Raw genomic sequence first — 27,403 nt, forward strand, 5'->3', positions numbered from 1 at the left:
CCGGAGGAGGCGGCTCCGGCAGCCGGGGCGGGCGCGGAGGGTCCGGAACGAGCCGCGCCGCGCTCAGCCCGGGCGGATCCCGGGGGGGACCCGGCGGAGACGGGGTTCCCCGAGCCGGTGGGAGCAAACCCGGAGCGCTCCGTGCCCCCGGGAACCGAACCCTGCCAGGCGGAGGAGGCTCTGGGAGCTCCCCCAAAAGTTTTCCTGGCCGCTCTGCTGTAATTTGGCTTTTGTCTTTGGTGATGGGAGCTCGCTGCTCTGCTTCATCAGTCCAAGACACCTCTGTGGGCAAGAGGCAGAGCCGGAGGCAGCCCGTGTGTTTCTCAGATAGATGGCAAATCTTGTTTCAGATGGATTCGGAGATAGACTTAGATGGAAGTGGAAATAAACCCGGGGCTGAAATAGCCTCTTTTTTTTTTTTCTTCATGGGAATAGCTTGTATTTTACTCTGAATGGTATAGCAATGTTATAGTAAGATTTAAATTTGAGATTTAGTGTGAGCTCATTCACCTGAAGAAGGTGAAGTACAGAGTGTGATTAATGAGGTTTACAGAGACAACTTTTCCAGTTAGGCAGGAAATCTGGGGACAGTTGCAAAATCAATGAGCACCTCACATTTCGATCTTATTTTAGAGAAAGCAGAGATTAGGTCACTCCACAGTCAAAGCACAGATTTCCAAGGGTACAAGAGTGCTGCATTTCCTCAGCTGCCATTGATTTCCAATAGGAATTAACTGGCTTTTATGCCTCCAAACATTTTGCTTGAACCAGAGTGCTAAAATGACTGCTAGGTGTTTATTTGCTTGTTTTAATCCCTCCTCAAAGTACTTTCATGCAAACTGTCATCTAGTTCTCTGTGGCACGCTGAAAAGTGGTGAAGCTCTTGTTGACTCATAGGAGCAGGATTTGGCCCTATAAAATGTTGTATTGAATACGTGGTTGTAATTTGCTGTAAAGTTAACACACACACGTGTAACTCTGCTTTCCTTCCTGCTGCTGCTCATCACTGTGTGTGCCTCTTTCCACAGCACTCCAAATGCTTAAAGCTATATTCAATAAAGTAGCTGGCTCACACATGATTTGAATGCTGGTGAGGGAGAAGAATTTAAACTGAATTATTGTCAGACGGGGATTTGCTTTATCAGAATCAGGCACCGCACTGACAAAGTTTAACTCCAGGCGTGGAGATGAACACTTTTTTCGCTGGGAGCTGGGACTGGGTGCCGTGCCAGCGCCCTCGCAGCCCTGCATTCCTGCGCGGCAGCTGGACCCGGCAGCTGGGAATGCAGGCGGATGCTTCACCGGGGCCAAATCCTGCCTGCATGGCAGGCAAGGGGATTGACTGCCGCAGACTGCGAGGAAGATCCGGATTTGGCATAAATAGTCTCTGAGAATTAGGTTGCACACAACTTTTGCAGTCCCGTCTCCTTTATGTTTTGAAGCTGTTCTCTGGGGTGTTTTGTTTTCTGTCTTAATTTGACAGCCAGGACGGAGAACCAGAGGAGAACAGAATAGGTATTTTGTTGTCTGCCATGTTACCTGATTTGTTTTGGGCGATCACACAAGATAATAGAGATAAGCATCACATACTTAATCTGTTTAGTAAATACCTAATTTCAGCTTCCCTTTTTTTCCTTCCAGTAGAAAAAACACTTAATGGAGCAACACTAACCATTAGCGAGTCCACAGCACAGTTCTTTTCCTAAATATGTAGGATACTCACATGTATCCATGGGAACTTACTCCTATTAAACTCTTAAAAAATAGTTTGCTGCCTGAAGTCGTGCTGCAGCAGAGCAAAGCAAGAGGCGCTTCTCCCTCCCATGCTCTGCTCTTGCAACGCACTGAGTCTGTTCTGCACACCGGCAAGAATCAACACAGCACTCAGTGCTTCCTGGAATGGGGTCTGGAGCATATGACAACTGCGATCAATCAGAATTAGAAAGGGGACTACGCAAGAGTCTGGAATACTGATTTTTCCCATTTGTTTATGTACACAAGATGCACATTTTTCAGCGGTGTGGGTGACATCTACCAGAAGTAGTGGTGGATTTTCCATTTCTCCAGATGTCTAAGTAAGGACTGCAAGTGCTTTTCTAGAAGATGTATTTTAATCAAATTGAACTACGGAGCTCAGTGCAGAATTACTGTCAGAGTAAGTCTTCAGGGAGATATTGCACACAAAACCAAGTAATCAAAGATCAAATTGTCTTTTATGAACCTCAAAATCTGTTAATCCCCCATTTTCTTTTAATATCCCAAAAAGTATTAATATGAAAATGATTATAATGTACTTCATGTGCAAAATTTCCCATCCAGAGGCATTTGTACTAATGCACGAAAATATACCCAGCCATCTTAAGATATAGCTCCATTTTGCATTTTATTGTGTTTTGAACAGGAAATGCTTTTCAGGTGCTCAGTCCCTAATTTCAGAATTTCCTGACAAAATTGTCTGCTTATTAGGAAGCAGATAATAGGAGTCTAGATGACGAGGGCTATTTGAGGAGCCATGTCCAATGTCTTTTTATGTAAACGCCTTGGTTCATGCAGTGAGTAGCTGGTACTCGTGTGTTTGGTTATGAAGGTCAAAGTGTACATGGTGGGCAGCTGGAAGCTGGAGTTCTGGCAGATGGAATGGCGCCTCCCATTGCTCCATTCAGCTGTGACAGGCTTCAAAACCAAGTGCTGGCTGCACAAAAGGGAGGCAGGGAGGGCTTGGAAGCAGCAGCTCCCTGTTAGGGACTGTCACTGTAAGCTCTTGTTCTCCTAAAGTGCCATCCTGGTGGAATTTTGTTGTTGAGAGTGAATTTTGCAGTTCAGGGTAGGGGAATGTGTGAAAAGCCGCCTTTGCCTCCTTCTCAGCATCCATCAGCTCTGAGGGTGTGGATGCCATGGGGCACAGATCCAGCCTTCGGATGGCACTGCCTCTAATTGCACTAATTCTGCATGGCCAGGCGAGCACCACTGTTTCTTGCGATGTGGCCAATGCTCACCCCATCAGATTCCTACTCAGCAGGAACTGGAAGGACTTAACTGATCACTTGGCGAAGCATCAGGAAAATACTTTGCTTTTGCCAAGTTCAGAGAGGTCTTGATACAGCATCCACATGAGAAAGACAGAGTGAGACGGCTCCAGAGATGCCCAAGGCCGAGTTTTGTTAGATCCCAAACATGCGCTGTCAGATGAGATCCATACATTCACTACTTAATCCTAAACTTAGAGGCTCAAAGTTATCATCTGTTAGTTTAGAGCCTGTAAATGGAATGTAATGTTGTGGTGGAGTGGATGACAAAGAGGTATCGAAAACAACTGCAGCATAATATCCCACGGGATGCCCAGAGACTGAGTTGGCCGCATTGCTTAACTCAATAGCGTGCACCATACAGAACCTTTTCTCGAGTTACTAACACACCAATATATAATCTCTGCAGCTTGGCAATTGAATCTCATTGCAACAGTATTTACACTCTGCAATAATATGCATAAGTCTTCATCTGTCTTTGAAATTGTTTTTGAACCAGAATAATCACTCAGGTGCAAAGGATTATTTAAAACCATGGACCGTGCACAGCATAACCCACTGATCTGAGTGGGATCACTCCAGATCTACAAAGCCATAAGCAAAAGCAAATTTGATCCACCACTTCTGAAAGCTTGTTTTTAATACTTATGTTTACATCTGTCTTTACAGTTGAATATGGTCTTAAATTCAACATGTATACTTTAAATTAAAGTTAGAGCACTCTCTCCCCACTCAGAAATTTAAGAGGCAAGTGTCCTAGTACTGGAGGAGTCACTGGAGGGAATCTGAACCCTCTCCAAGGTCTCTAAAGAAGACTGCATAACAGGTTTCAGGCAGCTTTATTTCTGGAATGTAATTGAGAGGGTTTTTAAAAGCCCTCCCAGATATAAAGAACATAGGAGGGACTTGCTTTTGTACCTCTTAATCACAGCGCTCATGAGCAAGTGCATTGCACTCTCATTCCTGCTGCCACGTGTGAAGAGTCGAGTCACCGGCAGCGTAAGTTCTGAGACGCCGCGGGGATTTGCGCCTGTGGAGGATCTGGCCGGCGGTGCCGCTGCCCCTGCAGCCACACTGAGCCTTTCTACTGGAAGACATGGTCAGGGATGCTAAATCCATGCGACTGCAAGCAACCACGTAAGAGATCTGGGTCCAGAAAAACGTCTCCTTGCCTCTCGTACATCCAAAGACACTTCTTCAGTGTCGCAACAAGCCTGAGATCTTTGGTAGTGAAGGTTATACCTGGCAGAGGCTACAGTGGGCCATGGGAAAAGATGGGAGGTCAAAGGCTTTGTCCGTGGTTTTTGCAGTGGAGGAAGAGTGTAAATTCTGTGCTATCAAAGGGACTTTGAGCAGTAAGGGCTCTGGCAGGATTTTTAGGATCTTCTAGTGTTAGAGTGTTTAAGGAGAGATCCTTTTACAATGGAAAAAATACATGTTAATAACCCCAAGTCATTTCCTGTGGAAACTCAAAGCGCTGTTACGCTTAGATTTGAAATCTTTCTCCCCCACCTCAAAAACAGAATTGCACACTGAAAAATAAAATCGTCCTGCTTCACTGTGCATGTGAGTACAAAGGAGACAGCACTGGCTTTGAGAGAGCGTTTTTGTTATTACACAACCCAGCATCTGCGCAGCCCCGTGCGCTGCAGTGATGGTGCCAAACAGCTGGCAGAGATCTGACCCGCAGAGCACGGGGTATTGCCAGGGACAGCAGCAGGTTGGATTTGGCAATTTGAGTTGCCTTTTGTGTAGCTGAAGAAGCTCTTGAAGTCTCATGCTCAGTGCAGTGCTGCTTTTGGTACGTGATTTGTTTTTGTTCAAGGTAGGAAGGCTTTTAGTGCTATTAAATACCTTATTCTACTGATGGAAAAATTATAGTGTTTGTATCTTTGAATGCCTCCTCCAAAGGATCATCTCTTTCTACAGTCTAAACTCCACTCACATGGAGCACGCAAAACCTATGGCAAGCTTTCATCACCACAAATCAACCTTTTGTTAATAAAGGGCTTCACATACTGGAAACTCTCTTTTATTTCCTGACTTCTGTAATATTTCTTTGTCCACACAGAGGAATTACCTTCATGTGAATAGTCTGCATTTCATAAGAGCAGCCGCGAGAGGAGCTGATGGGAGCAGCCGCTGCACGGCGGAGATTTTTTTTGGAGGAAGCAGCAATAGGAAAATGGATGTTTTTCATCTTGGTTTTATAAGAATTGTATAAAAACTCTTGACAGATGTGAGAAAAAGGTGGAAGCCCAACGAATCTCCTTTTGCCAAAGAAACAATTCCCAGTGAAGCCTTGTGCTCGGTGTCTGGGTCAGAGCTCACTTGAGTCAGCAGGGGTTTTTCCCTGGGTTTCAGTGGGCTTTGGGGGAAGCCAGTGGTTAAAAACCAAACAAGAACTTATATTCCTTCCTCTGAACAGAGGTTCAGACCAGAGCTGGGCCCAGCTTTGGGGATGCTTGAACTGAGCGGTGATTCTGCCTTGGCGGCTGGCAGCACAGCGTCCTTTTTAGGGTGGATTATTTAAACCACTCTCGGAGCATCACAAAGCAGCGCCGTGAGCTCTCGGGTAGTGCGGTGACTCCTGGCACAGCTCTCGGGGTGACAGCGAGGGCTGTGTGTGTGACTCAAACCCGCTTGCCTCCGCTTAGTCATTTCTCTTGTTGTCTACCTTCTATAGATTTCTTCCTCCTGAACTCCTCAGAGAGACCCTCAGTGCAGGTGTGTGTGTTCTGCAGAAAAGGAGCACGTGTGGCATCCCGACCGCACCAGGCAGGGACTCTTATTGCTGCCAGTTTGAGCTGACTTTTGCCTCTGGGGAAGCTGAGAACCATTTGTTATATTTTTATTTTAATGTTTCTCTGGCTTAATTATTTGAGGGTATGTGTCAGAGTCTATCACTGTCAGATGTTGCTGCTGAAAGGGGATTTCAGCCAGTGAAAACTCCAGCTGGGTGGGTACTTAAGCTTTAGTGAGAGCAATGAAGTTCTTTGTTCCAGTTTTTCCATTGCCTTTGGATCAGACTTTGTCTCTCTTTAGATCTGCATTAAACTTTATTTTGAGAGCCTTGGCCAAACAGAACAGAGAATTTACTCCATGTGCTTCACTTCCAGTCCTGAAATTACCTTCAAATCAGAATTACCCCAGTCATTTTTCCACCCAGGGCTGCTGTTACGATGTGCTGTCTGAGCCCCCGTGGGCTGCGTGCCGGTCAGAGAGGTTTGTTCAGACCATGGAAGGATGTTGGAGCAAGCGGGAGGTGATAGCATGAGAGGAAACGGCCTCAAGTTGCACCAGGGGAGGTTGAGGTTGGATCTTGGGAAAAATTTATTCCCAAAAAGGGCTGTGGGGCATTGGAACAGGCTGCCCAGGGCAGTGGTGGAGTCACCATCCCTGGAGGGTTGAACAGAAGGTAGCTGGGGTTCTCAGGGACATGGGGTAAAGGTAGACTTGGCTGTGTTAGGTTAATGGTTGTACTTGGTAATCTCAAAGGTCTTTTCCAACCAAAGCTATTCTATGGCTCTACGCCTGCAGAAGCTGCACAATGCCATGGCTTTGTGGCGCCAGCTCCTCAGTGGCACTGACCTGGAGAGGTTTGTTCCCCAGGGACTCTCCCCTACGTGTCACCGTCCTGGCTGGTGGGTGGTGAGGAAAAACAGAAGCACCAGAGAGACAATAATAAAGAAACCATGGGGAACTGTCTGTTTGTTTATTGGAGGGGGGTTTGGACCCATTTTTTAATTTCATGACAACTTGCAGACAATCAGAAAATCATTGTTCAGAAACTCAAGGACTTAAGAATTCAGCGCTAGGAGCACAGCTTTTTCCCTGCAGGCTGTGGATAGCCACGTACATTTACAATTCTTTACTCATCAGCCTGGGACTAGACCAGCACATTTATGTAAAAACACTAATACTCTTGTTACTGAAGACAGCCCAGAGCTCAGCCCCCTACAGATTGTCTAGAAAATGGAATATTTGATTTTCCCCCAGTAATAGTATCTTTTTTCTTGTTTCCTGGCAGTTTGCACAAAAGCTCTGAAGTACGTGACATACAGCAAAGAGAACATCAAAATCTGCTCTGCCATATGATCAGCTCACGTTGCAGTGGGCATGTTCCTGGCTCCACAAAGCTTCACAGCCGTAAAACTATTTCTTGCTTCCTGCTGGGAATTTGTGCCTTATTGCTGTCTGCAATAATTCATATGTATTTGCTCTCAAAACATCTAATGTTAATGCTTCCTTTAAATATAAAATGTACCTAGGACTGGCAAAGTGGGAGTTGATGGTCCCAGGCACAGTTATTGTCTGGCCATGCCTAGAAGAGACACTTGGTTGATGCGGCTTCCCCGGGCGGTGGGTTTGATGTGAAGAGCGTATCTCCATGGGTAAGTTGGTATTTGCAAACAGCTGAATTTGTGCAGCTGTGCCAAAATAGGGTGGAACCTTTTTTCCCATTTGGGTGATTGGTACGGTGCTAGTGTGTGACCTATAAAGAGCTCTCCTATCTTCTCTTGTCCTTCCCTCGGTAAATTTGCTGCTGCTTATGTTGGTCAGGCATTTATTCGGTAACAACTGTCAGGACGACCCTAGCAGTGATGATACAGAGATGTGTGGCTGCACTGAACAAGCACAATCAAAGGGTTCTTCTGAGCAATAACCGACATAAGCCGCTCCGGTAACCTCTACAAGATAAAGAGTGAGGAATGACAAACAGAGAGACCAGACGGTGACAAGCACAATTGTTTATAAACCAAAGGCTTTATTATTCGCCATGAGTGACCAGCAAATCTTCAGCTAAAAAGTGCTTCCATTAAAATTTAGCATTTAAAAAGGAAGGGATTTGTCTTCAGTAGGGTTTTCCTGCACTGGGCTCAACAGGAGAAATGAAAGATAAACATCTCACAGGCAGAGCCTGGCAGGGGGAAGCCTGATCAGTGCAGCTGAAGTGCTTCGGGCTTTGTGTTCCTGCTGTAGGAAGCGGAGAGATGCGGATAAAAGGCTGCGGGAGTGTTGCTCCGGGGAGAGGAAGCTCTGCGTGGGCAGTCATTTAACTTGGTTGGAGAAAATGCTGTATTTCAGGGCTGTTTTTGTCAGACTGACAAATGCTGCCTTTTCGTCCCAAAGAACTGCAGCTTTAGGATGCTTTGGGGTGCACTGAGGCCAGTGGCTCTGGTACCTCCTTCACTCTTGGAGCTGCAAGATCCCACCTAACAGCGGGGAGGTTGGAAGGAGGCTGTTTGTCTTTGGCCTAACGTACAGAAATATGTTTTTGTAGGCTTCTGGTTAGAAACACAGAGAGCACATTCATGTTCTTAAGACACATACCTGGATTTGGAAGCAGGTCTGTCATTCAGCCCTAGAAAGTGTTGCGGGAGAGTTCCTGTGCCCTGAGCTACATGTAGAAATAGAGATGTCTCTAAATTGGCAAAAACGGGTCCGGAAGCGTGTGTATGTGAGATGTGTGACTTGGAAAGAAAGGCAGGAGGTGGTGGTAGAGTAGAGACTTGGACCTGATGGATTTTCTTCACAGGCACCAATTAGGGGATGGATTTTTTTGCCGAAGTGCAGAAAAGGGGCTGGGATTTCTCTGCCTTCCTCAGTGCTCAGAGGGAGGACGTGCGGGGACACCAGCAGTTTTACCTGTCAGCACCAGGGGAGATTTGACTGCTGAAAAAGAGCCTTAGATTGTACCCCAAATATCTTGGATGAGAGATGAGTGAAAGACAGATATTCTCTGCTAGGAGGGATAATCAGCTTTTTTCTTTCAGGGTCCAGGCTGGCAAGCTGTGGGCTGGAGCATCTTCCTGAAGTGGGAGAAATAGCAGAAGACGTGTTGTTTTTCACTTCCCAAAGAACTCTCGGTTCCCCCTACTCATTTCTAACCCGTTCAGAAACATCTCCCTGTGGCAGCATGGAGTTGAAAGAAGGTGGGAGAGAACCTGACAGAACCACTGGGATTTGGGGTGGATTTTAGAGAACTTTCTTAGCTATTGGTAAAATGATGAATGCAAGCGCTGAGTCTTATGACTTGATTCACTGAGTTTTTTATGCTGCTGGTGGCCTCGGGGTTGTTCTCTCACAGCCACTTTGAATTAGCGCAAAAGCAAAGACAAGGAGAATATAATGGTATTTGTCTCCCAGAAGTGCTGAGGCGTTGGCTCATGTTTGGCAGCTGTCCTAGCACATTGTCTGAAGGTGCCACCTCTGCCCAGTCCTTGAGGTGTCACTGCCACTCGGCTGAGATGCAAACACGCACCTCCAGAACCTCACACATCGCTTGAGTATTTGAAAGGAGTAGCTGCTTTATGACTAGTGTAACAAAGGCATATCCTAGCAAAGGGAAGAGCCTCTTCCAACCCCTGCGGCGGTCATCAGACAGGCAATTTCATTTCTTCTATAAAGGGTGCCACTATAAAGGTCTAGAGATTTTTTTAAAGGACTTGGACTTGTAGGATCATATATCTGATGGAAAATCATTGGGATTCAGGCACTGAAACAGCTTTGAGGGTCCAAGCTGTAAAACAAACGCAGAGTGGAACCCTTCATTGTCCCTGTGCAGCTCCTTGTTCGGTGCTCAGGCTCATCAGACAACCTCAGGTTTATGTTTGTATTGCAGGCAGTGGCTGAAAAAGGAGCTGCTGATGACAGGGGAGGAAATGAGTTGAACATTATTGTAATGATCTTGTCAGTGACTTGTGGTAGTTCCCTCCACTCAGTCTAATCAGCTGTGAAACCCCTGGTTATTTGCTGTCAAATATAGATCTGCTGTTAGTATCCCACATCTTAATTTCCCAGTTTATGAGGACCCAGAGGGGAGCGAGCAGAAGTGCAAACTGCTGGATGGTCCAACCTGCCCCAGGCTGCACGTGCTCACCTGGATGCTGCTGACAGGAGTTTCTGGATGAGGAATCCCCTCTTGGACCCTCAGGTTGAGGTACGGCACCGACCGACCCCTTCGCTGCCTGCTGGTCTTACCTGGCTTGCATGTCCCAGCCAGCTGGAACAACGATGCTTGGGTTGTGTAGCAGGGTTTGAGAATGGCAGTGGCACAGAAATTTTGCACTCAAGCACTAGAAAGCCTGAGAATTCTTGACTTAGACCCAAGTCCATTTTGAAAAAGAGGATTTAAGCAGTTTTTTCAATGTTACTCCGTATATGGTACGTGCTATTTTTCTCTGGCAAGGGGAGCTGTCTGCACTGCATTATGTATTAGGTTCTTGAAATCATAGCTAGTTATGTAATTATTAGAATTATATTTGCATTCACAACTAGGATGTATATAAATAGTATGGTAATGCATGCTAATTAAATACCAATTAATCATTTTTAAAAAATGAGGTTTGACTCTATACAGCTATCACAGATGTAGTAAACACTTATTGCTTATGAAGAATAAATAAGGTGTGTTTTAATATGCAACCCTAGTCCCATATAAACCCAGAGTGCCAATAATTTAGAGCAGATTTAATGTGTTCTTTATTCATATTACACAGCTACTGCTGACTGAGTGACAGTCATTTAATGTATTTGACCAATTTTACATTACTGCACATTAATGCTTCCAGTTGTTCACACTGGGCTGGCTCGTGCTTCAGCCATCAGAAAATGTGCAAATTCATTGAGTTTTACCCTGAAAGCTGGAGGCTTTTCTCATGCTTAATCCATCCAGGCAATCCAGATAGGCTGCTGAAAACTAGTTGTCTGTCTTTGTACAGTTTGAAGCTTTATGGCTCTGGCAGGATGTCTCACATCGCCTTATCTGCAGGCTTCACAAGCTCTGGGGAAGAGAATCAAAGTCCACAGAGAGCTGAGAGCATCTGATGCTTCTGATTTAAGAAACACTCTGTCTGTGTTATAAGTTTCTGCTGCAAGTTTAGAGTTGAGTTATAGGCCTGAGGGGGACAAGTCCAAGCTGAATTAGCGGAACATGCTGGCTGCTGCCTATGGTGAAGTGATAACGAGCAAGCAGAAAGGCTGGCGGTGTGCAGCCATGCAGGGCATTGCAGTGAAGGTGTCACTGTCACCCTTGCAGCAGAGAGGTTGTGCTCGCTGAGGACAGCACACGTGTCATCCCGTGCCCGAGGACGCCTGGGATAGCAGAGGGCAGTGGCACAATGAAGTCGTGGAAGTGGAGAAGGAGAGAGGAGTGTAGCTACACGTGATGGTTGAGATGGCTCAGCACTTCCCACAAAATCTGGGGTTTGCTTTGCATGGGTGTTTTCCTGACTTTTGCCATGCTGTTTGCTTTTGATTGTGTTTTGCCTTGGAAGCCACTCTGAAAAAGCAGGCTAATTAAAGAGTTTCTTTGGCCTGGCAGGATTCGGCCAGTCCAGCCCCCCGTGCAGGAGGTGTATCCCTGTTCCTGCTCCCGCTCACTCGCTCTGGGGTCCACCACGTTGGACACCTCTGTCACACACACCAGGAGGATTTTGCCTGCACTGAGGCCAGGACAGGACGAGGGCTGAGACACCTGCCCGGGGAATTTCCCCAAATCACCCACCTCGCTCCTGGGAGCATCCCCACTGCGGGGCTCTTGGTGCTCCTCTGCCATCCCCAACAGAAAAGAGGGTTCTGGGGACCAGGGCACAAGGAGGAAGAGCAGGAGGAAGGAGAGAGGTAATTAAGAACTGGCATGCTGTGCAATTAGGAATGGAATTATGAGGTCTGGGGTAGCATTAGCGCCAACCCCAACAGCTTCCAAAAAGCGTCTGTGGCTCCTGAGGCTCATTCACCTCCAGTGTCTGGCTCCTAATCCAGGACTCCCAAATTCCTGCCTTTGGCAATTGTTCGTAAACAGCTGCAAAAACGTCTGGTGAGGAGCCTCCCCGTTCCCTTTGGTGGGCTGGTGTGGACGACAGCTGATGGCTGCCTGCAGAGACGTGGTTAACCCTGGCCTTCAACCAGAGCTTCTTTGGGCTGGCTCCTGCAGCCAGCCTCATTATTTCCCCCTCCATTTTATTTAAGGAATACTGTAGCAAATATCTGTTTTACAGGAATTCTGTAAGCTCCCAAGTCAAAAGTTGCTTAGTGACAGAACTAAGGGTTTTAATGCAGCCTCTGCTGTGTATACAGACATTTATTTAATGTTTGTTTTATGTAGTTTCAGTAGTTACTAAGCCCTGATGCATTTCCTCTCAAACTCCATACAACCCAGAATTGGGCTGAAACTTATTAAGAAGATGTACATTTATGCTTTGCTAAACTATCACCTTTTTGAAGTGCCTGGAACTTCTCTAGTTACTCATTGCACCCTGCAAGGGTTCCAGCACCAGGATAGTTAGAGTGTAACTTCCCACCCTTCTGCTCACTTTCTTCATCCTCACTTTTAAGAATCAGGCTCAGTGGTTTTCAGGATCTCTACATTTAATTTGTGGAGCTGGCAATACCTTAAACTGATGATTTCAGCCCATTTGGTTTCATTCAGAAACCAATCAAATCAAATAATCTTCAGTGATAAGCAATTAAACTAAGTTCAAGCACTTCTCAAAGTGTTTTCATAAGGTGCTTGTCTGACCTCAAGCCGTGCTGCATTTATGGCACAGTTTAGGTCTGAAGCTCACTTGAGACTTCATCAATAAGGTAAGAGGGTGCTAGTAATTATTCTAATTTTTCAAGTCAAGATGTTGGTTTGCCAGAATGGCTCTGTGCTTCAACTTACTGCATCTCTCTTTTTTTCCTAATGGCTAGGAATATGAGGGCTAGATATGCAGTTTGGTGTTGCTTTTTTCCTCCTAATGTTATTTCTCAACAGAGAATACAAATTTCCTGTTCTTAACAGTAAGATTTATTGCTGTATATTAACAAGAAAAAAATGCCATTTTACTAGAAGTTCAATTTAGATAATTCTGAAGAAAACCCAGTTTCGGGAGCAGCAACAAGTGTAACGTTCAATGAAGTAATACAAATGTAAAAACTATGTGGGTGTCAAAATAGATGTCCCGTGTAGAAACCAAACTTGATTCTGTATCTTCAGTGGGGTTTTGTCTTTGAGACGTCAGGCTGGCTGGTTGCATTCTGCCAGGCTCACAAAATGTAGTGACGATGTGGTAAGAGAGTTATATTTTAAATGTGTCAAGCAGACAGGTCTCTCAGAGAGCAGTGTCCTCTCTCTCCCATCAAAGAGTAATTCTGATATGTGCCTGCATTGGGTTCTGCCAGCCCATAGTATGTATTAATCACTGCAAATTACTTCAAGGCAGTCTCTATGTGGATATATCAGGGGAATTGATGTGGAGCTTTTAACCTTTGAATCACTTGTTCATTTGTGATGGCAGGTGATGTTAATTCTGAGTTAATTACATACCCATGGCTTGTGGGTGCAACCTGTTGGTGGATCTCAAACCACTTCCCAGAGAGCAACCAAGAACAATATAAAAGCACCAAAGCTAACAGAGCTGGCCTGAGATTAAATTCATCTCTGAGAGCAGACTTAGAGCAGATTTATAAGTGAGTATGGGGAATGTACTTATGCTGTTCCTTTTCAAAAGATAAATGGATGATGTTAAATGTCATCACAGGCTTCTCTCATTGGGCTAAATTCACTCGAGAGTGCTTTTCTCTTCAGAGTGATATAATGTGGAATAGAAAATGCTCAGACACAAAGCGAGCTATCAAAAGGTTAGTGATTTTTTTTTGTTTGTTTTTTAAGGCAAAGTTAGATATAAGCACTGATAATATTGCAAGTTTTGTTATTCCATTTTCTGTGGTAGTGCACATCTGTTTCTTTCATTTCAATGTAAGTTTTTGTTTAGCAAAAGAGTTTGGGACCAGAGTATATGGCTGTACTCTTCTGCTGGACTCTTTAAAGACCTGCAACTTGATTCTAGCACTCAGGTATTTAAGCTTTTTGCCACCTAGCTTTGTTCTAGCAATATGAGCAACTTCATTGATTCCTAGGAGGAATTAATGGATACTTTTCACAAATTAAAACAAACCAAAAGAAATCCCAAAACCCTCTATTCTTTCCAGAGGTCTGGATTCAAAACACCTCCTAGTGCCTTTTTAGTCACTGTGTCTCAATAGACATGAGGATAAGTTTGATGAAAAGAGAAGAGTAGGTTTCTACAGCAGTTTCCAGGCCTGGTGAGCTGAGGGGGAAGAAAATAACCAAACAAAAAACCTCTGTGTGAATTCTGTCCTGCAGTCTCCTACGTAGAGTTTTTTATTATGCGTTGCTTGTATTGAGGGAACTGAGGTTGGAAGACACATGGCTTTGTCACAGTTGCCAAGAAACCCAACTTTGGGCTGGAGAACAGCTTCTAAACGTGGTTCCTGTCACTCCGTATGGAATGAGTTCTGCACTGAGCTTTTTTCATGTCGCCTGTTGGGATGAGTTATTTTGGGATAAGGTGGTTCCATTGATAGGACTCTGACACTCGTTCAAGCCTCCCAACAAAAGATGGAGCGGTGGAGCTGCAGTTGGATGAGCTGGGGCTGCTCTGGTGTCAGTGGCTTTTTCCGGAGCAGGGAGCCCCGTGAGCAGGAAGGAAGAGTTTGCTGAGAATAAATTTGACACAGTGGAACTAAGTGTTCCCCTTCAATGTGTTCTACAGCCAGAATAGCAGCAACGTTTCTGCCAAGTGAGGGGCCTGTTGCAGGAACAGTTTGGCAAGGGAAAAAATATAGCCAAATTAGTGCTAAGCAGCCTGATAGTGGGTGGCTGGATTATGCAATCCTACTGGTGTTCAAAATTTGTTATCTGTTGCAAAGTGTCTCTGAATGAAACAGAATGGTAGAGCAGATAACTCTTTGCATTTTGTTTTCTTCCTCCCGCAAGCCCCTTCTGAAACTTGTGCATTTAAACACCTCCATTCACATTCTTGAAACTTGAGAAGTAAGATGGGGAGGACAGAGCTTATAATGAAACTCTCCTCAGGAACCTGAGGGCAGGGCTGGAAAATGAGCTATTGCAATGTGAGAAATTCTTGGGTTTGTTGAAACGTGGCCCTGGAAGGGATGAGCCAGAAAGGAATCCTAAGAAAAAAAGAGGAAAAATATGATATCCTTTCATTTCAGTGTGCTCTTTTGTGAGCGTAGTCATTTCTGGGAGAAGTATCAAGATTTACAGCTATTCTCAGTGCTGCCATGTGGGATGAATGAGCTCCCATGAATGGAAGAATCATCATCATGTAGAAATCAGTGTGGTTTTGCCTTGGAAAGAAGGATCACAGCTCAACTGTTGTGCTCAACTGCTGCTACTATTTTGCTGTATACAAACAAACAAAAATCGCCTGTCTTGCAAATTAAGGAAAGTTGACTGATTTAGTCTCCCTGGGAGCAACTTTGGCCTCACAAGGTTGAGTTTTAATGTTAGTTAAGGTGTATTTAAGAACACATCTGTCTCGTCCCTCTTGTAGTTTTATTCTAGGAACAAGGGAGGCCTGAGCTTGGGTGACAGGTGCCACAAGGATGTTGAAACTGAAGGAAAATGTTGTTGCTTGTAACACTCTTGTTGACTTGGCCAGTACATTTTGGAGCTCATGGGAGCCGACAAACACGGGCAGCCCATGGGCACGTTTTGCATTCTGGTGCTTTTCAAAGCGCATCCTTACTTTGAAGCAGACTGTTCCCATGAACAATCTCAGAAACGCAGTCTGGCATGGAGCCAAAGGCTTGACCCTTCGTGAACCAAGCTCAATAATGATATCCAGCATAAATGAACCCTCAAAGAAATGAATAAAAAGAAACTGCAGCCCAGCTCTGAGCATTAAGGAGTCTCTGTGGACTAAGGGCTGGTATCACTGCACTATGCCCCCTTGTCTTTCTTTTTGGCATTTAAAACCATCTTGAAATTTCTTTCTACTTGCACAAGTGAATGAGTATTTACAGCTGGGAGGATGTGTGCGATACCACTACTATGATAGTCTCTGTCTACAAATTTTGGTGTGAAACAGTCCCACACAGAGTAAGAGGAACCACTTTTGCCGCACACCTTTGCTGTTCCAAAGCCAGTTCTGGTGGCTGTTTCCAGAGGAAGGAGCTACAAATGCTCAGAGCTGAGCATTCCCAGGTTCGATTCTCTGACTTACCGTGTAAGTGCTTCCCAGAGCAGTTCCCAAATAAAAGCACACTTGCTATAAATTTCCAGTGCCACTTTGGCAACACAAGCATTGAGTTTTCCATTTTAATTCCCTGGATTTTGTTTCCTTTCACCTTCTGAGTTTCTTCCCTTTTCCCCAAGGGAGTGCTTATGTTTTCAGATTAAAAACAGAAGTTTGTTTGACTTTCTGTTAAGGTTGATTTATTAAAAATATAGTTTTAGTATCCTTTCAAATGGTATTTTTCCATATAAAAACATTTATTTTACTAAAAACACATCTTTCTGATGGAAAAATGTCTGGGCACAAAAAAAGTCAACCAATGTCTGGTAGCTTCATAAAATCATAGTTGTACCATAGAAACACTTGTATACAATTAGAGATAACCAGTTAAGTTCTTCATTTTAACTAAAGTAAGATAATTAATGGTTATTTTTTCTTTAGCTGAGGTATGACATGCATGCACTAGAGCCATACTGTGACCTTCTGAATCCTAGAAATGTTGATGTTTAAACTGCAAAACATGGGCATTTTCAATTTTTTTTATCGGTGCAGTAAAGGAGCAGTGAAAAGTCAGTAAAAGCTTGCTGAGGTTTTGTGCAAACTGCCCCCAACAGCTAAGCTGGAGTTTGTGGTTGCTTGTTATTAGATAACGAAGCTCTGTGGTGGTCTGGATTGGAGGATTTTAGACCTTGGATCTCCAGAGCTGGTCTCTTGGTCTCTGCAAGTTTCCAGAACATCGGCCGCAAATGGGCATGGAAGCCTGTTAGTGAGAGCTCCGAAACCAGCCTGTTGGGTTGTGATGTCCTTTGGCACTTAGAACGCTTTGTGAAAGGATTTTCTTTTGGAAGAAAAAAAAAAAAAATAGTTGTTTTGAAATTGCTTTTTGCTGGCTTGTGTTGAAGATGAGAGAGGGAGATGTGTTGTTAAGGGGGAATAAAATCTCACCTCTCTTGGAGTCCACTCTGCAGACCAAATCCAGTCTGAGCTGGTAGCAGGCTGTTATTTATTACAGGGCTAGCAGTGTTTTAACTTTCCTCTCCTAGAAGCGCATTTGGAAATTGCCCCTCATGTACTAAATTAGGCTACCAAAGTAGCTCTCCCTCCTCCAACCCATGCCTAGCAATTCAAAGGCAAGAAAAAGCTTGCTGGCAGCTCCAAGAGGGGCATACCTGTCTTAGCATAGCAGAAAGCTTTCCGGGGGAGCTGGTTGCCAGCTTCAACTTTCTATGTGGTGCAGAAAGCTTCACACCAACCTGTTATTAATTGTAGCACCAAAACTGAAGGCAGATCTACCTGGGGTGATGTCCTGCTGGTTCGTGCTGTGCGGTGATGCTGGAGGAAGGACAATGGTGGAAGGACAACTTCCCGGCTGATGAGGCCACCAAGCAGCAGCTGCTGGTGAGTGAAAGCTCATCCCATCCCCTCTCCTTGTAGAGAGCACAGAGTGTCATGGGAAGCACAGCAGATAACATCTGGAAGTATAAAAGCAACTTGAGCATCTTCACTGATGCAGAAACCTGGTCCCTTCTTTCTTTTCAGCCAGAGGTGATCTTATCCAGTCTGACCTTCTCCCCACACTCCATCTGTGCTAATTAGGCCAGGCTTTGAGGTGTCAGGTCTATGTTAGTGATATTAGCATATAATCTCTAGTAATTTAGATGATTGTTTTAATCATTAACCTTTAGCACTGTGAGCTCCTCTTATGGAGAAAAGGTGTTGATTCCCAATTAGTGCAGTGAAAAGCTGCTGGCAGCCCTTGCTGCAAGTTCGTTCTACCAGGCTGATGAATTTAGGGCAGTTTTTCTGTTGCAATTAAAATATAGGACCTGCAATACTGTTGCACTGGTGGCAGCAGCATGTAAATAAATCTTTCGATGTAGCGGTTTTGCAAACATCCCAAACGACTTCTGGATTCATGTTTCTTCTACCTGACATATCTTAAAAAGGGAATGATAACAAGGAATTTGTAATATTGCCATTTTAGATTTTGCCTTACCTTTCAGTGTGGTAAATCTAAGAACTTAGCTCCCAGATATTGCATTGTTCGTAGCTCTTGAAAGCAGAGAATCTGGCCTATTTATCTAATTGAAATGTAAGCTTACGACACTTCACGTGTTACATTGGTAGACAAGTTGTAGGACTGGAACAGGGCCATGTGTTTGCACTAGCAGGAAATTAAAACTGCCAACTACAGGCTGATACTGTGTACTGGTGAATCAAAATGTGATGACAATAGAAGCCATGTTTCAGAAGCAAAATGTTAGCACTCATTATGTTTTTCCCTGTCAGCAAAAGAAGGTGCCAGTTGCTGAGAAATGTGATCTATTTTAGGTTATAGCTGCTTATGCTTCTTTTAAAGAAATATGATGCACATTTTCTTGGGTAAGAACCCATGCTAATTGTTTTGAAGGCCTGCAGAGAGCTCTGCACTATCACACAGTGGTACGTGTAGATGAGTGAACTGTTGCCCTATGTGGTCACCACCACTGATGCATCCGAAAGTGTTGTGATCTTTAATTTACTTGTAATTTTATTTTTAGTTCTCTGTCCTTGACATCTGTGTGCAACCGTGTGTTGTGCCTGGAATTTAAAGAGTTATTTTGGAAGTGGATATTGGGTGCTACATTTTGTCAGTGTCAAGAAATGTTATGTGATCGTCCAAGTGGGGATATTTTGGGGGAAGGAGGATGTATTGTGATGGAACACACAACCCACTCTAGCAGTAATCACAGTTAACAGGAAAACAACAACAACAACAAAGAATTGCTTAATTTCTCATTGTCCTTTTTTTATCACTATGGAGTAATGAGAGAACCTGCTTGAGAAAGGTCACTGTCAGCAGCACGTCTATAGCAACCTGCGAAGAAGAGATTCTGGCTCTATTTATGGAGGGCAAGAAGGGTTGAAGATGGGTATGCTGACGGTGAGGTTGCTTTGGTAGGAAATCACAAAGAGGGAAAAGAAGTAATGCCAGGAGCATGCAAGCTTTACTAGGTGTGCTTTTTGGTGTAAGTATATTTGTCAGAAGCTGGAGGAGCAGATGATCTCCGTACCAGCTGAGGGTCAGCAAACCCTCCCTGTGCTCATGGCTGCAGCAGCAGAAATAATTCTGTGAGCCTGACAGATTTTATTTGGCACCCCAGTATAAATCATCACTCACTGCCGTGTGCAGTCTCTGCAGGGTGAGAGATCGCTGTGTATTTAAAGCAGCGGTAGGGAAGCTTTTCTAATACGGATTCAGGCTTTGGGCTGGACTGGACCAGGTCCTTGGGTCTCCTGGGGACATAAGGTGGGTTTGGGGCGAGGTGGCACCCCCATGTTGTTCATGGTCACCAGTCCTGCACTAGGACCTGCTACAGAGCTCTTTCCTCAGCACGAAATTCCCTGTAGGAAAAATTAAATTGTCATGTGTAATTCCCATTATTCATTTATTTAAAGTACTGCTTATTGTAGTGGGAATACTGTAAGCATAACATGCCAATATGCTGATAATCTCTTAAATTCAGTTCTCCCTCTGACCTGCCAGGTCGTTTTTGATAGACATGTTCTTTTTTAACAGCTGAAAGAATCAAAATGACTTCTTGTATTCCCATTCAAGACAGCGAGATTCCTGGAAAACGTGTTAAATTGTCTCTTTAGTGATCAGATAAAGAGGGCAAATGAAGGCAGAAATGATACTGAAACACCTTTATTTTTAATCTTATTTGTAATAAGTGGAGTAGATTTAACAGTTTTGTTCTTTTGAGAAATCTTATTCGGTTCACTTTTAATTCACGCTTCAGACTTGCCTGGATTATTATTTTCACTGTACAGTAGCTTCTAATATAGTGACAGGATGAATGAGCGAAGTTTGGTATATGCCACTGCTTGCCAGTGGTTATCAATGCCCAAACGTAAGAAAAATGGCCCAGAGATTTTTGCATTCTTGCTTATAGGTAGCAAATTTGAAAGATCTTGAAAATCTGATTGAAAATTGTCTGAAGAAACTATTTTCTCTCAGGAAAATCTTGCTCAGAAAAATCCAAATATTTTGCTGGAACACAGATTTCTATCAGAGCTTCCTGTGGGAATTTGTCAGCGTAATTAATTGAGACAACATCATTCTGATCTAATGTGCCAGCAGGAAGTTTCAAAGTCAATCTCTCTTTAGGAAAGTTAAAATATTTTGAGAAATTGTAGCTTTATTTTGCGTTTGTGGTGTGGTTTTGTGTTTTGTTTTCTTTCTTCTTTCTTGCCAGTTGAGGAGAATGATTAGAAGTTTGCAAAGCCTGGAGCTCTGTATTTTGGCCAGTCCGAATTTAAAGGGTTGTGATCAGAAAACATGCAGTACTGCCATTTAGAAATCCTTCATTTTAATAGGCATTTCAGAATAGCTATCAAAAACTTAAGGCATATAGTGAGGATTGTGAAATGGTGCAAGCCAGCTGTTCTCATTAACTACATCGTTAGATTGTCACTCGAATATTAGTGGGTGTCTGTGCTGCAGTTTGCCGGGCTCCGATAGGATATACTAAGGCAAGATTATCTATCTGGCCAGAGTAAGGAACTATAAATACCAAAGCCAGTAAGCACATATTTTGCTGAAACCGCTTTTCTGATTGCTTTGAGATTTGTGTGAAGAGCCTGTAGAATTTCCACACCTGAAGCTGCTGTGATTTGCCTTCATCTCCCGCATCTTCCCTCGTCCCTTCCTGTGGAGAGGAGGATCTGTGCCTTAGGTTCTTGTTATTTTCCTTTATTTTAAACTCTTCTTTTCCATCTTTCACCAGTTACAGACTCCTGTTTGGGTAACAAAGCTTCTTTTACAAATTTCTCCATGCTGAGGTGTCCTGCAGGGAAGACAGCAGGAGTTACCTGCTCAGTGCTTCACACCTTTGTTGAAATTCACTTTGGAAATGGAAGAGAAGTATTCCAACCCTTTTTTTTTTCTGTGCAGAAAGCCCAGAATCTTGGTGTGCTCTTGTGGTGCCAATGCTTTTCCCCTTGGAAACTTCGGTACAGGCTCTAGGTAAAGACTAACTCAGCCTGATTTAGGGTAGGACAGAACCAAGCAGCAGCACTGGGGTGTAAGACCAAAACCCGCTTGCAGATGTGAAGTGTCCTGCAATCCCCCTGCATGTTCCTCATAAGACACCAGCTTTTGTAGAAACTTCTGATTTCTCTCAACTCCCCCTAGAATCATAGAATAGTTTGGGTTGAAAGGGACCCCCAAAGGTCATCCAGCTCAAACCCCCACCATGAGCAGTGACATCTTCACCAGCTCAGGTTGCTCAGAGCCCCGTCCAGCCTGGCCCTGAATGTTTCCAGGGATGGGGCATCTGCCACCTCTCTGGCAACTTGTGCCGGTAATTTACCACCCCTGTTGCTACAGACACAGACTCATATAATGGATAGTGTATAAATGTTCATCTATTCATAATAAATGAGGCAACAAACTCCCACATTTCCCTGGTGCCTGAGTTGCTTTTAGTATAGTTTTTATTCTTGTGATGTTTTAGTACCAAAATATCCTACTGGAGGGTGTGGAGAAGTATTGATTTTTTTTTTTCTGTTAAGTTTAAAGGTGGTTTAATACAGCCTGTGTTTCATTATTGCTGACAGTCCCTCTATAGCTGCAGCCCCAAATTTACAGCTGGAATGGGAAGGAAAGACTATTTTGTGTGTGTGTGTGTGTGAGAAGTGATGCAAAATAATGATATAGTGTATTCTGGAAGAAACTTAGGGTTTCTGATTCCTTTAAAAAATAAAATCAATGGCAGCAGATGCTCGCAGGCTGCTGGCGCAGGCGGAGGCAGCGCACCCAGGACACATTGCTTGTTATCACAGTTTTCCCTTTCTCTATCCAGACATGCAGCCCAGAAGAAATAGAACCAGAGTGTACAATATCAAAGAGTTGTGATCATTAATTGTGCATCTCCTCCTTGAAATGACGCATCCTCACAACAGCTGGAAAACCAGCAAGTTTTAGCCTCTTTTTGTAAGAAAAGGCACCTCCTTTGATCGTATGCTCTGTGTACACCAGCCTTTCTGACAGTTCCCCATGCAACTTTTGAGCACTTTGGCTATTTCAGCTCAAGCGAACAAAAGGGTCAGAAATGCCAGGTTTGTGAAAATAGACAGCAAAAAAAAAACCCAGTGAGAAAAACCAAATCAGAGGATCTGTGGAGGTGAAGGAGGCATGAGGCCCGGATTTTGCTGTAAAGGATCCTCTTTGGGTTTTCGGTGGAGTAAGGAGGACCCTGATGCAGCAGCTGCAGAGTAATTCTGCATAAACTCTCTGATAGAGCTCACAGGTTTGTTGCAGGTGGGGATTTATAATTTTTGGCAATGTTGGGAATACTTATTTACTCTAACAGTATAGATAATTGATTCTGAAAAAAAAAAAAAACCCTTTTGTTCTTCCTCCTGATTTTAGGATTTCACTGTTTCCTTAGCCCTTCATTTATGCTGTTCTTAGTGCCCACCCAGCTCTCTAATTGCATTTCTTCTCATGCTATTGCTTGGATCTTCTGTGTCTGCCTGAATCCAAGCTCCAGTAGTCTGAAACCAGAGAACTCTAACTGCGTACATGTGATTAAAGACTTGCTCTCATTCTTGATGATATTTGACCAGGTTTGCCTGCATACATTCCTGCTGCTCATGGGATGCATTACAGCTGTGCGCAGGACAGCTGACAGCTTTTTCTCTGTCTGTGGTTATGTGAGCTGATTTGAGCCATGTTATCTCTAGCTGCAGCCTTCAATTCTTGCCCTGACTCTTATGAGAGAGGAAGGAAAAATCACAAATGTGAAGCAGATCAGGAAGAATGAGAATTGGTAGATCTCGTATTAATAAAGTTTGTGTTGTTCCTGGGTTTACTGCTGTAGGATGTTGAGGAAATCACATCAGGGGGATAATGATCTCCTTGTGTGCATCTTCAAGAATAAGAGAGGGAAAAAAAGTCCTTGTGTTCAGCAATCACTAGAAAGGGGATGTGGACAGGGCAGCGTTGGCTCCTTACTGGCTTTTGGCCAGACTGCTCCCCAGTTTAATTGCACAATTGTGGCTAAAAAGTATTTCCACGCCTTTGTCTAAAACCTGCTGCCCTGTACTTCCACTTGATGTTCTCTAGCTCATGAATTGCAGGAAATGGTGAATAGTTGGGCAAGGTAGTGGTTTGTGGAAAATCACTTATCCCATTGACATGAAGTTTTCCTATCTATAGCCTTCACCTGTCAGCTTTAAAATGCGTGAGCACACAGTCCTTAATGGAAAAAGTGCTGCTTGGCATCTTTTTGGCTCAGAAATGAAAACAAGGTTCAGCTGATACTGGATATCTGACCACCGGCCTCCTCTCTGGCAGTCAATTTCAGATTTGGGTGGCTTTAGCCTGCTGTCAGATAAGATTTGTCCCTTGTCACCTACACAGCAGCTTCTTCCCTGCAGGTGCTGGGTGGGATGTGAGGGCAGCAGCAGCGAGTGGCTCCTGGCACCTCTGCTCAGTGCTATGTAACGGGGTTTTACAACTTGTCTCCATTGCATGCTGCTCTTTAGGGAATATTCTCCCTTCCTGCAAGCATGTGCGTTTGTGAGATGTGGCGAGGGATTATCTCTTCTCAGATGCTGAGTTTGCATTCTATAGAAACTATACCGGTGTTCTCCTACTGCATCACAGAACAGCCACAAGTCATTAGCAATGCGAATTTTATTCCAAGTAGGACAGAGGTGATTAATATTCATACCGGTGCTGATTCGCAAGCAAGGAGCTCAATTTGCTCAGCTATTGAAGTCTAGTGAAGTTTCTGTGGTCTTCAGTGGAAAAACTGGAACATTGAAATGTTGTGGTGACCTCAGTAAGTCATTGATTTTTCTAATTGAGACCTTAATCAAAGAAAAATGAGGAAGCTTCAATTCACTTCTCAGCCTCACAACAAATAAGGATGCTAAGTGCCAGGAAAATGTTCTAATGATTGTATCGTGTTGGTCTTCTTAAAAGAGGCAAGTGCTTTAAATGGAATTATGATAATGATGTGATCATTGTCTGGGCTGGCTTAATGAGTTTAGCAGCTGTTGCACTATTAAATATATTGCACTTAAGAAAAATACCTCCTGTTCCATTCCAAAAAGATCAGAAAAAGCTGATAGAGCTTTTGCTATTGTACTGGATACATCACATGTGGTTCTATATGCTGCCAAAATAACTTCTGGTTTGGACGCTGCTGTATTCTGTATTCAGCTTTGGTGCTTCAACATAAACATAAGAATAGGTTCCCGGGGACGGTACTCTGAACTGATTAATCAATTATATGAAAGTCTAACATATCAGGGTGGCAAAGTGGTTGGTATGTGCATTATATGTATGTGTGCAAATACAAAAAGGTGATATGAGAGTATCAGGAAACAGAGGGTTCTGTGTTGGTCTTGAATAACTGGGCATTGGGGGGTGTTGCAGAGAGAAAAAAAAGGTGCAATGTGTAGAGAGGAACAAGGAGGCTCCATAGAAGCCCCTGACCCTGCTCTGGTTGTGAAGCCATCTCCAGTTGTTCTGTTGGGTGGCAGAGATGGCCACAAGGACACTTTCATCAGCTTTAAAAATGCATCATGTACATGCTCCCACCCTCCATTCCAGTGTAAAGGAGCAAGGTCAGGACTGAGAATGGCATCTTTGAGAATTAGCTGGGTTTTTTTGTACTGGAAATCTGAAACTATTTTCCAGGCTGTTGAAATTTAATTAGTTTTACTGCTTAATAATGAAGCTTTGTATCTTCTGTTAATCCACAACAAAAATTAATGTAAACGTCCATGACTTCTGCTGGGACGTATAAGTAAATAAGAGCTACTTAAAATTAATGGGGATGGTGAGAATCAATCATTTTGCCTTCATTGTTGGAAACTCATTCACAGTCTCTTAAAATTTTGAATTAAAGAAAATGTTAAGAGACGTGCCTAGAGCATTAAAGACATTTGGACTGTTAATACAGTAATATGCTCCATGCTGCTGTTTGCGTAATAAAGATATTAAAAGGTTAAGGAGTGTGCAAGAAGTCCAAGATACGCAACAGATCGTAACTCAGTTCTGAGAGCCTCACGAGACAAGTGACAGTGGTCAATTCACAGCATGTGTCTGTCTAGACACATTCTTTTCTTCTTGCCAGGAAAAAGTCAGATTTCATCAGTACCTGGGTAGAAATCCAGGCCTAAGAACTGTAACTACTTTGCAAAATTTTGGCACAAAAGATTTGTTGATGTGTTCAGGTATTTACCCTTATCCTAATGTATATGCTTGTGAATGTGGCAGGAGACATAGAAAATACATACTTATTTATTATGTGGAGCAAATGTTCTGCTTTTTTCATTTAGTCAATTAAGAGGTTGTTTGTAAGTACAAAATGTTTGTTCTAGGCAAACTGATATATGAAGCCGAGCTGGGGCTGCATTTTCCAGGAACAAACAGTCCTGTGGAACACGTACCCGCCGTTTGGAGCCGGGAGAAATGTCAAATGCAAGTAGACCTTGTAAAATCTCTCCAGTTTCTCAGTGTGAATATCAATGATGGTGGCTTGTGTTTTCATTATAAATCCATTCAGCTGTTAAATTACTGGAAAGAAATGCACCTCTTGAGCAAAGATTCCTGGATGAGTCCTGTGCATTTATAAATGTAAAGAATGTCATTATGATTGGTTTCTGACCCTAAAAAAAAAGCGCCACTTCGCAATTTCCCCGTGGTTTTCATTTAAAAACGCACATACCACTTTTTGGACATAATAAATAAATAACACTGTTGTTAAAAGACTACACATTAACTCTGAACCTCTGCTTGTCTTTAATGTAAAACTCTACATAACTTTTTGTGGGTCTTTTTCCCCTCCCCTCCTTGCATTCTTCTCCAGTGGGTGAATCAGAGCGTCCCTTCACATTGTGGGTTAAATGAGGTCCACCATGGCTTGCTCCTGGTCTGCTCCTGCTTACCCAGACTGCACTTTTCAATCTGCAGATGCACAACTCCAATAAAACCCTCTGATCTCCACCTGCAGAGGCACATCCTAAACCCACAGGTGCTCTAGTAGCTTGTGTTTGAGCTCTCTAGCCAGGATATGATTAAAACAATCCTGACTCTCCTCTCTCCCATCAGCCTTTTGAAAATCAGTTTTAAATGTTGCTTTTTGAAACTCTCTGGAGGGATGCAAAAAAATAAAAGCTTAATCAGCATGAATAAAGTAACCTTTTTCCAAAGGGAAGCAGCTTGGAAAAATGTGTTTTTCAGAGTAGCAAAGGGATGATTCCCAGCAGCTTCAACCTGGAGTGACTCCTGGTGAGCTCCCTGGCTTGAGAATCACAGGAGGCCAAAGTGATGAGCACAACAGCTCCTCGTCCTTTATAATCGCTGGAGGCAGAAGCAGTTTTGGCCCTGTTATGTGACATTTATTAAAGCATGACACTGTCATCTGCTGCTGATCTTGCCTGGAGGAAATTCAAGGGTGAGGTGTCCTGGCTTGAGTGAGACTGATTTGTTTTGGATGAATACCACACAATTTTAAATCATGACATTTAGCCCTCGGTGATCCTTCCCCAGCTGACTGCTGTAGGTTTGTCAGCGCAGCCGCGTGTGGGGAGATGGATGAGGCAACATGGGTGCCCCTTGTTGGCTGGTGGTCAAGACAAGGGCTGCAGATCTGTGTTCTTTTGGTCATGTATCTCTACAGCATGACAGTTGTGGGATGTAGAGATAAAATTGAGTGAAGAGAGGTCAAATACTGAACAGCTGCGAAGACTAAATACCCTAAAGGTTGACCCCATTGATGTTAAAACTGAGGTTATTGGCCAGTCGTGCAGCTACAACTGCCCAAATCGTACAAATTAGTTTTACTTGGATATATTTCACAAGCTTGTGAATTGATTTGAAAGCATGTTTTCTGCAAGTTCAGTCCATCATTAACAACAAAAAGGCTTTGCGGGGTGGGACCGAGCGCTGACATACCAACAGCCATTAACCTGAGAGGTGCTGCGGGTTTTGCCAGCCCAGGTGACACCAGCTCTGCCTCGAGCTTTCTGCTTGTCTGAATAAATGGAATGACAAAGCATCAAAGGGCAGAGAGGGGACATCGCAAGTGCTGGATTGCTGCTGCTTTCACATCTTAGTATTGCTTAACAAAATAAAGTTCATATATGTGACAAAGGCGGTGAACAGGCACATGATACTTCGTTTTAATTTTGACAGAGCTATGAAGTCACATGCCAAGATATCATGAAATTACATTTTGACTTATTCTTAAATGATTTTTCTTTAGGAAGATGCAACAGTGCTATGCTAAAATCCCAGGAAAGCTTGAAGGCAGTGACAGGGAGGAG

The 27,403-nt window shown here is 43.7% G+C and overlaps 2 long non-coding RNA genes across 2 annotated transcripts; both read left to right on the plus strand.

The window, feature by feature from the left end:
- The first annotated feature begins 341 nt into the window (after nt 1-341).
- Nucleotides 342-10,508, plus strand: LOC135575761 (uncharacterized). Its single transcript, XR_010467018.1, has 3 exons — nt 342-7,420; nt 8,804-8,962; nt 9,831-10,508. It is a non-coding gene; the product is annotated as an uncharacterized LOC135575761 (long non-coding RNA).
- Nucleotides 10,509-12,757: 2,249 nt separating this feature from the next.
- Nucleotides 12,758-26,420, plus strand: LOC135575693 (uncharacterized). Its single transcript, XR_010466917.1, has 3 exons — nt 12,758-13,652; nt 17,345-17,473; nt 25,457-26,420. It is a non-coding gene; the product is annotated as an uncharacterized LOC135575693 (long non-coding RNA).
- Nucleotides 26,421-27,403: the final 983 nt, after the last annotated feature.

Source organism: Columba livia, chromosome 18 (genome assembly GCF_036013475.1).
Source record: "Columba livia isolate bColLiv1 breed racing homer chromosome 18, bColLiv1.pat.W.v2, whole genome shotgun sequence".
NCBI classification, from domain to species: Eukaryota; Metazoa; Chordata; class Aves; order Columbiformes; family Columbidae; genus Columba; species Columba livia.